This window comes from Octopus sinensis, linkage group LG14 (assembly GCF_006345805.1).
Source record: "Octopus sinensis linkage group LG14, ASM634580v1, whole genome shotgun sequence".
Taxonomy (NCBI): Eukaryota; Metazoa; Mollusca; class Cephalopoda; order Octopoda; family Octopodidae; genus Octopus; species Octopus sinensis.
Genome location: NC_043010.1, coordinates 50,743,211 through 50,753,757, shown reverse-complemented (window position 1 = coordinate 50,753,757; position 10,547 = coordinate 50,743,211).

Genomic DNA, 10,547 nt, shown 5'->3' with positions numbered 1-10,547 from the left:
TATGTATATGTGTATATATGTGCATAATGTATAATATATAAATATCTATCTATCTATCTATCTATCTATCTATCTATCTATCTATCTATCTATCTATCTATCTATCTATCCATCTATCTATCTATATATATATACATATACATACACACTACATATATATATTCGTAATATATAAAGGCATATATATATATATATATATATATATATATATGCGTACGTGTGTGCGCGCGTATATATATATATATATATGTAAATATATATTCTTTTATTCTTTTAATTGTTTCAGTCATTTAACTACGGCCATGCTGGAGCACCGTCTTTAGTTAAAAAAATCGACCCCAGGATTTATTCTTTGTATGCCTAGTACTTATTCTATCGGTCTCTATTGCCGAACCGTTAAGTTACGGGGATGTAAACACACCAACATCGGTTGTCAACCGATGGTGGTGGTGGGGGACAAGCACAGACACACATACAAATATATACATATACATATATACGACGGACTTCTTTCAGTTTCCGTCTACCAAATCCACTCACAAGGATTTGGTCGGCCCGAGGCTATAGTAGAAGACACTCGCTCAAGGTGCCACTCTGTGGGACTGAACCCGGAACCATGTGGTTGGTAAGCAAGCTACTTACCATATAGCCACTCTATATGTATATATATACTGTGTGTGTGTATATATATACACACACACATACACCCCACTCATATACATATAACGCATATATATATCTATATATATATATATATATATATATATATATATATATATATATATATATAGAATATTATATATATATGTATATATATACATATATATATGGTTATTTCTATAAATTGTGTGTATTTCTTTAATTATAGATGTGTGTGTATTATATGCAGATCTGCGACTGTCTTTATGTGCCTTGGTGAGTACTACACTGTTTGAGTTTGTGTTTGCGCGCGTGCGTGGTGTGTGCGTGTGTGTGTGTATGTGTGTGTGTGTGCGTTTGTGAGAGATGGTTGAAAGAAAAATTGGGTATAAGAAACAAGTGATTGATGAGCTTCGCAGATTGAAGTGAAATAGCGCAAACTTTCACCTAAACGCACGCACTCATACACACTCTCACGCGCACTCACAACACACACACACACACACACACAGACGCTCACTCACACAATCACACACACAAACACATACAACATACACACACATGCATGCACGAACACTTACGTTTTAGATACATGCGCATATGCGTTCGCTGAAACATATAGGAAGATGTTCCCGCCTGTACTCACGCACACGCTTACATATACTTCCACACACACACATACACACACAACCTCACACACACACACACACTCATGCAGAACATAATATCCTGTTGCTAGCAATACATATATATACATACACTTTTATTCAAATTTGTGTGTGTATATATTCGTCGTCTCGTCGGCGTTAACTCATCTTCGAGTATTAGATCGTTAGCCTTTTCCTCTTGATGGGGATATACGCGGTTCGATCAATAAGTATCCGGACTGTTGCCATAGTAATGTAGCTAAAGATTGTAGCGTAAAGCCGCTTGGCACAGCTTGACCTTGAACTCTGTTTTAACGTTCTAGCTCACTCCCGCTGTTTACAGCAGTGCTGGGAAGGAAGGTGTGTAGCGTGTGACCGTCGCATTGAATATGACAGAGAAAGTTGAGCAGAGAACCTGTATCAAATTTTGCCAAACCCTTGGTGATATCTGCTAAGAGGCCCCACACAAAGTTTTCAAAAAGTTTTCACCATTCTCAACACAATCAAGGAGGTCTTATGCACCCGAGGGTCTTTTTGGTCAGCTGAAAGCAGTTTTGGCATAAACTTAGCAGGCACGCCTCTCATACCCAAATCTTTAGTGATAATGGACTCATATACACTCATATAAACATACATATACACTCACCCACGTTTTGGAATCACCACTACTTTATTATCTCTCCTTCTTCCTAGCTCTCCTGTGTGATTCCACTGTCCGGCATTCGCCATGATAGGTCGCTAGCCACTATACATTTTTCCTATTTTCTCTCCCTGTTTATTTCTGTGTTCCTTTCCGTCGAAGAGCGTAGGCTCGAAACATAAAAGACTTTCTCACTTCCCGACCGCTAAACTAATACATCTAGTTGTTGTTTACACACCCGTCTTCGTCCTTTGTTTCTTTTTGTAAATTCTCACTATATATATATATATATATATATATATATATATATATATACACACACATGCATACATACTACATATATATATTCGTACATACATAAATGTACACACACACATACATATAAATACATATGTGTGTATATGTATACGAGTGTGTATATGAATATATATATATATTCTTTTATTCTTCTGTTTGTTTTAGTAATTTGGCTGCGGTCATGCTGGAGCACCGACTTTACTCAAACAAATCGACCCTAGGGTTTATTCTTTGTAAGCCTAGCATTTATTTTATCGGGCACTTTAGCTGAACCGCTAGGTTACGGAGACGTAAACACACCAGCATCAGTTGTCAAGCGATGGTGGTGGTGGTGTGGAGAGCAAACAGACACACAAACAGACACACAAACACACACACACACACACACACACATGCACACATACGACGGGTTTCTTTCAGTTTCTGTCTACCAAATCCACTCACAATGCTTTGGTCGGCCTGAGGCTCTGGTAGAAAACAATGTTCTTGGGAAGCAAGCTACTTACCACACAGCCACTCCTGCGCATATATATATATTATATAAACACACACACACACACACACACACCACACACACACACCCCCACCCCCCCACACACACACCCACACACACATATATATAAATATTCAATATATATATATACACATACATTCACATACACATATATATATTCAATATATATATAAATGTACATAGACACACATACATATATATATATGTATGTATATGTGTGTGTGCATGTATATATATACATACATACATACATACATACATACATACATACATACATACATATATATATATGTATAATCCATACAGCGTAATAGCTGCAAAAATACAGAAAGGTGTGCATACACGCAGCAACACGCATGCACGAAAGTACAGACAAAAGCATGCGCCTATAATCCAACATTCATAGTCTCACACACACACACACACAACACACACCACACACACGCACACATAGTTTCACACACGTACACTCGCATACTCAAAAGGCTATGCAAATGTGTCAAGGTCTTAAAAAATGCAGATGCAGCTGTCGTAGCTTCCTGGAGAAAGAGAAAAAGATTGCAGCGATGTGCAATTTATCTGCGCAGCAGTGTGCAATATATCAGCATCAGTATGCAATGTATATGCATCAATGTACACTGTATATAACCAGTAGTGCACAATATATATATATATATGTATATATATATATATACATATATATATATGTATATGGTGTATATATATATATATATAATATATGTATATATATATATATTTATATATGTATAACACACACACACATATATATTGTATATATGTAATATATATATATATAATATATATATATATATATATATATTATATATATTGTATATATAATATATATGCATGTATGTGTTTGCATATATGTTCTATATATGTATTATATATTACACACACACACATATATATATATATGTATATATATATGCATATATATATATGTATATATATATATATGCATATGTATGTAATGTATATGTCTGTATGTATATATATATATATATAAGATATGTCTGTAGTGTATATATATATATATATATATACATACACATAAATACGTACTCACGCATATACATACATATAAAGATATATGTATACATGTCTGAATATGTGTGTGTGTATGTATATATATATATATATTATATATATATATATATATTATGGGTATATATTTGCTTATGTATATATTTGTATATTCGTGTATGTGAATGTGTGTGAATGTATCTGAATGTGCTATGTGTGAGAATGTGTGTGTGTGTGTCTGTGTGTCTGCGTGTGTGCCTGCATGTGTGTGTGTGTGTGCGTGTGTTGTGGTGTGTGTGTGTGTGTGTGTGTGTGTGTGTGTGTGTGCTCGCGCTCCGAGTGTGCCAATGTTATCAATGAAATAAATCTAATGCCGTTAAAGAAAACTTAGCGGACGTGATCTATCATGCATGCATGCTCGGGTTATGTGTGCGTGTGTGTATGGAGTGGGCATATGTGTATGTTTGCATGTGTGTATGTGTGCTTGTGTGTGTGTGTGTGTGTGTATGTGTGTGAGAGAGCATGCATGCTCACTGCTGCATTTTCTCATTCCTTATTTGTATTTATATTTATTATACATACGTACAATATCCATCCATCCATCCATCTATCTATATATCTATCTATCTATCTATCTATCTATCTATCTATCTATCTATCTATCTATCTATCTATCTATCTATCTATCTATCTATCTATCTATCTATCTGTCGGTCTGCCTGTCTGTCTGTCTGTCTGTCTGTCTGTCTGTCTTTCTGTCTGTCAGTCTGCCTGTCTGTCTCTGTCTGTCTCTGTCTGTCTCTCTCTCATATACATACTTATCAATGTACGCATATATATATATATATATATATATATATATATACATGCTTATATATATATTTATATACATATGTATGTACGTATACATATGTATGTATGTATGTAGTATGTATGTAGTATGTATGTATGTATGTATGTATGTATATATATAATATATATATATATATATATATATATATATAATATATATACACATACGTGGATGCACACACACGCTCACATTCACATATATAATATAAAGATACACAAGCACAACTATACCAATATATGCGTGTGTGTATATGTATATATGTATTATAAATGTATACGCACACCTGTATATATATAAACATATCCTCCATCTCTTATCACATACATACAAATACACACATGCACACGCGCACACACACTTTGATTTATACATGTATCAATTGCCACAGATAAAAAATTACATGCACAAACGCGTCTGCTTGGGTATATGTATGTATGTATGTATGTATGTATGTATGTATGTATGTATGTATGTATGTATGTGTTTATGTACGTATGTATGTGTTTATGTACGTATGTATGAATGAATATATGTGTGAATGTATATGTGTATGATTGTGTGTGCGTGTATGTGTGTGTATGTGTGTATGTATGTATATATGTCTGAATGAATGTATGTGTAAGTATGTGTATGAATGAATGTGTATGTATGAATGAATGTATGTGTGAATATGTGTATGTATGCAAGTATCTATTTATGTATGTGTGTATGTATGTATGTATGTTTGTATGTGTGTGTGTGTGTATGTATGTATGTATGCATGTATGTATGTGTGTGTCTGTGTATATATGTATGTATATGTTTGTAAGTACGTATGTGTGTGTGTCGTATGCGTATGTATGTGTGCATGTATGCATGTCTATAAGTATGTATGAATGTATGTGTGTGTATGTATTGTGTGTGTATATATTGTGTGTGTGTGTATGTATGCATGTATATATGTATGTGTGTGTATGCATCGAATTCCTCCACACACATCAATATGTGTGTGAATGAAAGCGCACACATGTCGAAACCTAGCGTGGTGCAACTGATGCTGATGTGCAAGCATGCATGCATGTTGAATGTACATCTGCCTAAAAAAAAAGAAAGATAAAAACAAAAATGAAACTGTTGTTTTTTGAATTTAAGTATGCGTAAGTATTGGGTTGTCCGGAAAGTTCGTGCCGATTTATTGTAGCTTACATTTCGACTTATTTTAGAACATGGTTGAGTCCATAAAATAGGATTTGACTACACCTCCATTTAGAGTAAGCTATCTTTTCGTGGAAGAAGGTTTATGTTCCTATAACCTGAGTTAATTCTGTAACCCTTTAAAATTGAAGATAAGAAAGCTCATTTTCGGCACTTGATGCTTTGGGAACCAGACAAAAATTGCTGCAGCTCGGCTGGGATGTGTTACGCCACTCTCCATACTCACCAGATGTTGCTCCTTCGGATTTCCACTTATTCAGGTCTCTGCAGAATAGTCTTAATGGTAAAAATTTCAATTCCTTGGATGACGTAAAAAGATACCTTGATGAATTCTTTGCCATTAAACTACTTCAATTCTGGGAAGAGAGTATTTTCAAGTTAAAGGAAAGATGGAGACGCATTGTGCAACAAAATGGTTCATATTTGGTTGATTAAAAATGTAATGGCAAATATTTATTGACCTTTTTCTTTCTTTTAAAAATCGGCACGAACTTTCCGGACAACCCAATATTTTCATGAAACTGTCAGTAGAACTGTGACATTATCTGATATATATCAGGTTGGCGAAAAAGTCCTGTTGCATTTTGACAGGATCACTTTGAGGGGGCTTTTGCAATACTTACGGTAATATAAGCATTATTTTTTAAATTCTCATGTTTATTATTCTTTCTATGCAAATTACTTTATGCCATAGTAGTTAAATTTGAATCGATTTTACTCTTGTTATATGGACTTTAGGTCAGTCCCATACCAGCCAATGCATGCCGTGTGAATTCAAAAGTTGGGGGTCTTCAGCAATGGAAACGACAAGAAAAAATGAAGCTTCAAGGGTTTGGATATGCCAACGATAGTTCGGCCTGTTTTACTGAGGCATTTTTTTCTCTCGCAAATTCTGCTCGATTTGGGCGACCAAGTTCTGTCAACATTGAGCGTCTGAAAACAGTAGTTGACGAAAATCCAAAACAAACTTCAGAAAATAGTTCAATTCAAGTCTCACTTCGATCATAAAACACCTTAATGAACCAGGAAAAGTGTCCAAACTTGGTCAGTGAGTCTCATCTCATTTGATTGCTGCTAATCTTAAAGTGATGCCCTCTGCTTGCCGTTGGAAGGTAAACTTGTTACAAAATCTTTCCTGAGAAGCATCATCACAAATGACAAGAAGTGGTTCCCTATAACGATATATAAAGAAAAGGACAATGGTTAGCACACAATGAAAATAGTGAATCCATCCTTAAACCAGGACTACACTGGAAAATAAGTTATGCTCTGTGATTGGTGAGCATGAAGTGTTAAACAAAAACTTGATTTAACACTTCCAAGAATAACAACAGAAATAGAAAAAGGGACACAAGACATCAACAACTAGAACAACAACGACAACGACGACAACAACAACAACAACAACGACAACAACAACAACAACGACAACAACAACAACAACAACCACAACAACAACGACAGTGTGCATCTTTGTGCTTCTTGCGAAGCAATTGCAAATGTCAGAAGAGCTTCAACAACCGTCCTCTCGTCTGATTGGAGGCTTTGCCCCCAAAAGCTTGCATCATTGATTAGTCTTAAGGAGGTGTTACTCTTACACGATAATATCTAAGTGACTCGGGAGATGATGCGGCATTAAATATGGAAGTTTTGTCTCATCCTCCTCATTTGTTTGACCTTGCTTTATCAGACTATCATCTTTAAAGATCATTGCAACATTATTTAGAGGGAAAGCAGTTTTTTTTTAATTGTGAAGTGGTTCTTCGCTTTGAAACTGGAATTTAATGTCCAAGGGATCAATAGTTTGTCACATAGATGGGATTATGTTATCAAATAATGAAGGGAAATACTATCGTGATTAAAGATATCAAAGAAGTATTTGGTTTTTTTCCTATCTTCAACAGCGACAGGAATTTCAACGTTATATAACGTCGGAGTAACGTGATGTTCAGGTGATCTGAAGAGCTAGCCTTCTACATCTGCATTGATTTGTAAATGTGTAACTGTACTGTACAATGTTTAGCAAGCATATTGGTGCAGACTTGTAAAATAATTTATCACACACTGAAATTATTATTACATGATGAAGACTGCGAAACGGCCGTAAATCTACGGCTATCAAATGATCATCTAAACATATATTCACCTCTCATACCTCCTGATTTTCTATGTTTTATATACTCCTCATGAAATAATTTCATCGATTGGATCACTTGGATTTCAGCTGCATAGAAGTCTGCATTATACTCCTCTGTATTGGATGACTATGTGATCTGTTAGCCAAGTCTGCTAGAGGAACTTGCTGTGATAGCCACACGATTCTATGATTCCATATATTGCACCTCAAATATATGTATATTACGTCTATTTCTAGCGCACAGGTGCTGTCCCTCCAGCGCCCTTTATTATCATTATATTTTTATAATTATACTTTATATATACACACACAACTTGTTTGTAAATATCCAATTTTCCTTATTGCTCCTTCTGTATTCTTCCTTATGGTATCTTATTTTATTCTATTTTATTTTATTAAACCTTCTTTTGATATCCTTCCAAAAATTCTTCACACTGATGAGAATGACAATGCATAAATTTAATTATAATTACTATGAGTATAATTTTTCCTTACATAATTGTATGTCTTTCGAAACGTCTGTATGTATTGAATCCAATTTTGTATTAAATCTAATTTTGATTCAGCATCTTCGTTTCCTACATTTTTCAATACTTGTTTGTGGTATATTTATACCTATAACGAAATTTTTCAACTATATATATATATATAATATATAGATATATATACTTTATTAATAAGTTGCAAAGACATCACAAAAGCTGTTACTCAGAGTTTCGCGTTCCCGTTCGTATATATGTAAATTATTTTAACAATTTAACTAAATAAAAAGTTATAAATAATATGTAAATATTGGCTTAAACCCCTTTGGCAAGAAAATATCGAAAGCTATACACACACATAAACACACACATACGCACGTACACACACACACATACACACGTACACACACACACACACACACACACACACACAGGCACGCACACATACACATACACAAACACACACTCATAATACACATATACATATATGTGCATATATATACATTTCTATATTCGTAACAAGCTACCTTGGGATGAAACTTAAGTAGTATATTTGTATATCTTAAGAATTGCGTAAGATTATATATATATATATATATATATATATATATATATATATATGACTGTGCTTCTAAACCACGTGGCTTCGGGTTCAGTCCCACTGAATGGTACCTTAGGCAAGTATCTTCTACCTATCCTTGGGTCGACCAAATCCTTGTGAGTGGATTTGGTAGACGGAAACTGAAAGAAACCCGTTGTATATATATATATGTATATGTTTGTGTGTCCGTGTTTGTCCCCATCATCACCGCTTGACAACCGATGTTGGTGTGTTTACATCCCTGTTACATAGCGGTTCGGCAAAAGAGACCGATAGCATAACTACTAGATTTATGAAGAATAAGTCCTGGGATCGATTTCTTCGAATAAAGGCAGTGCCCCAGCATGGCCGCATCTGTGTGTATATGGTTGTCTGCATGTGTGCGCATGCACGCGTGCTTGTGGGTAGTGTTCTTGTAAGAGAAATATGTATTTCTATTTATGCGTGTGTGTGTGAGTGTGTGTGTGTGTGTGTGTGTGTATTCCTAGTTGTTTGGTAGTATGTGTGTGTGTGTGCGTGTGTAGTTAACAATCTCACAATCACAACATCATCACAATGAAAATTACCACTGCTACCAAGATCCATACCACCACGTCACACCACACCTCCCATCAAAGAATTACCCCACCCCTCGCCACCGTCACGACGACGACGACGACGACGACAACCATCACCATCGGACCATCACCAGCACCAGCACCATCAGCACCGAAACCAGCAGCACCAGCACCACCACCAGCAGCAGCACCAGCACCACCTGCACCCCAGCACCAGTACCAGCAGCAGCAGTACCAGCAGCAGCAAAGTACCAGCAGCAGCAGTACCAACCCGCACCACCGCCACCACCAGACCACCACCACCACCACCAGCACTACCACAACAACACAAGGCACCAACCCCACCCCCCACCACAACACAACAACACCACCCACCACCACCACCGCCACCACAACAACAACAACAACACAATCACCACCACCACCACCACCACCACCACGCAACAACAACCACCCACCACACCACACCGCCACCACCACCACCACGCCACCGCCACCACCACCGCCACCGCCAACCGCCACCACCGCCGCTACCACCACCACCACCACCACCACCACCACCACCACCACCACCACAACACTGCCACCTCCACCACCACCACGATCGCGTCAAACATAACCAGCTCAACACAACTGATCTCCCTACCAACAGAAACACCACTACCACTAGCACCAGCACCAGCACCATCATCATCATTATCATCATCATCATCATCATCATCATCATCAGCACTATCACCACCACCACTACCATCACCACCACCACCACCACCACCACCACCTATAACACCCCTAGCCTCAACAATACTACAACAGCAACTACTACTACTACTACTTACTACTACTACTACTACTACTACTTATACCACCACCATTGCCGCTACAACCAATACCATCGCTATCACCACCACCACCACTACTACTACTACTAAACATCAA